Source organism: Silene latifolia, chromosome 11 (assembly GCF_048544455.1).
Source record: "Silene latifolia isolate original U9 population chromosome 11, ASM4854445v1, whole genome shotgun sequence".
NCBI classification, from domain to species: Eukaryota; Viridiplantae; Streptophyta; class Magnoliopsida; order Caryophyllales; family Caryophyllaceae; genus Silene; species Silene latifolia.
Genome location: NC_133536.1, coordinates 90,230,602 through 90,233,113, shown reverse-complemented (window position 1 = coordinate 90,233,113; position 2,512 = coordinate 90,230,602). Strand labels below are relative to the sequence as shown.

General features: G+C 40.8%; 1 non-coding gene across 1 annotated transcript; it reads right to left on the bottom strand.

Moving 5' to 3' along the window:
• Positions 1-312: 312 nt before the first annotated feature.
• Positions 313-419, bottom strand: LOC141615651 (small nucleolar RNA R71). Its single transcript, XR_012530060.1, has one exon. It is a non-coding gene; the product is annotated as a small nucleolar RNA R71 (small nucleolar RNA).
• Positions 420-2,512: the final 2,093 nt, after the last annotated feature.

The window sequence follows — 2,512 nt, the reverse complement described above, 5'->3', positions numbered from 1 at the left end:
ACACCACAACATCTAACCGGAAATTTTATTGCCAAATCCGCATTTATCCAATTAGTCGAAAGAAGCCAATTTGGGGGGATGCCTAGTGAAGACCCTCATTCTCATATGGAGACATTTTGTGACTATTGTGATGCGATTTCCCAAACCAGTGTAACTCAAGACCAAATTCGATGGGTCTCATTTCCTTTTTCTCTAATTGGCACCGCGAAACAACGGTTGAAGGGCCTTGATAAGGCTACTCTCGGAATTGATTCTTGGAAGAAGTTGGCTCTAGCTTTCTACAAAAAGTTCTATCCACCGGAAAAGACTAACATGCTAAGAGCGCAAATTACGGGTTTTAAGCAAAGGGATGAAGAATCTTTGTATGAAGCTTGGGAGCAGTTCAAAGGAATTTGTCGCTCATGTCCTCCCCATGGACTTAGCGAGTGGTTCTTGGTACAACAATTTTGGAACGGTCTATATGAAGATTCAAGGAACATTCTCAACATGGGATCAAATGGAATGTTCACCGAAGTTGATGACAATCAAACTTGGAACAAAATTGAGGAAATGGCGGTCCATAACTCACAATATAGTAGACCTCGCAAGGCTACTAGAGGAGGAAAGCATGAAGTGGACTCCGTTACTCAATTGGGTGCTCAACTTAGTGCTCACATAGATACCATCAATTTGAAGTTTGAAAAAGCTATGGCTATACTTGAAGAAGCCTCAAAATCACCAAAGCATCATGTTAATGCCATGACGGCATCTTCATCAATCCCAAGTGGGATATGTGAGAATTGTGGAACTTTGGGACATGACCAAAGTGAATGTAGGGGAACAAATGAACAAGTGAATGCTTTTCAAGCATACAAGAGTGGTACCCCTTATTCCAACTATTACAATGAAAATACCAAATTTCATCCAAATCTCTCATACAAAAGCCAAAATGTTCAAAACCCTCAAACAACATACACCCCACCTCCCATGAGAAACCAAAATCAAAGACCCTTTTTCAACTAAAACCAAGGTTACCAAAATCAATCTCCATACAATCAACAAAATGACCAAGGTTTTGATGTTCAAAAAGCGGTCCTTCAAATGCAAAAGAATCAACAAGAGTTTTTCACTCAAATGCAAAAAGATAGTCAAGCAAAGGAAACCACCATCAACAACATCCTAGCTCACACCAAAATGTTGGAAACCCAATTGACTCAACTAGCATCTTCAAGCTCACAAAGACAAAAGGGACAATTACCACCTCAAAGTAATCCCCCAAGACATGAAACGGTTAGTGCCATTCACTTGAGAAGTGGTACAAGGTATGAAGCACCGAAGAAGCAAGTTTAGGATGAAGTTGTGGAAGCTAGTGACAAGGAAGAAATTGTGCAAAACTCCAAGGATGGAGAACCATCAAAAGAAGAAATTTCAAAGAAAAATGAAGAAAAGGTCAAGGAGAAGGAGCCCATTGTGATTAGACTTCCTTTTCCAAGTCGTCAAGCCAAGCCCAAATTTGATGACCAACTTGGAAAATTTATGGAAATTGTGAAGAATTTGGAAGTCTCAATTCCTTTCACGGAATTAATCAATCACGTGCCGGCCTATGCGAAATACATGAAAGACATCCTCACAAAGAAGAAGTCGATCCGGAAGCTTGAGACTATCGCCTTCACTAAGGTGAGTAGTGCAATACTTCAAGGAAGTTCACCTCCAAAACTCAAAGATCCGGGAAACTTCTCAATACCGTGTACCATTGGCGACACCACGATCAACAAAGCCTTATGTGATCTAGGGGCTAGTGTGAGTGTTATGCCGTACTCGGTGAGTAAAAGGTTGGGGATGAGAGAGCTTAAATGCACCAATATCACACTCCAAATGGCCGATAGATCGACGAAGACACCATTAGGGATATGGGAAGATGTTCCCGTACGAGTTGGGAAATTTTTCATCCCGGTGGACTTTGTCATTGTTGATATGGAAGAAGACTCCAACATTCCAATCATCCTAGGAAGACCTTTCTTACACACCGCGGGTGCGGTGATTGATGTGAAACATGGAGAGCTCACTCTAGAAGTGGGAGATGAGAGTATAACTTTCAATCTTGACAAGACCATGAGAGCTCCCCGTTTGCATGAACCATGTTTTATGATTGATCATTATAGCCGGAAGGATGATAAGAAGAAGTCGGAACTCCAATGGAAGAAGAAAATTGAAGATACTCCATTCAAAGAGCAAGTGAATTGTAACAAAGAGAGCTTGCAAAGCTCACCAAAGTCAAGCAATGAAGAAGATGGCCTCATTGGCCAAGAAAAGAAATTGGGAGAGTTGTCTCTATCAACTCAAGAGATCTTTAGTGATCAAGTAGATGAAGTGTGTGGTCTTTGGGACGATGAGTTTGAAGGGATTTTTGATCCCTATATTGGTAATGCTATCGATCAAGACCGACAACAAGGGCAAAGATCTATTGAAGATCTTTATCATGATAATGAACAAGCTTTTGATTACTTCTTCAAGGTGTTGAGCAACATCAACA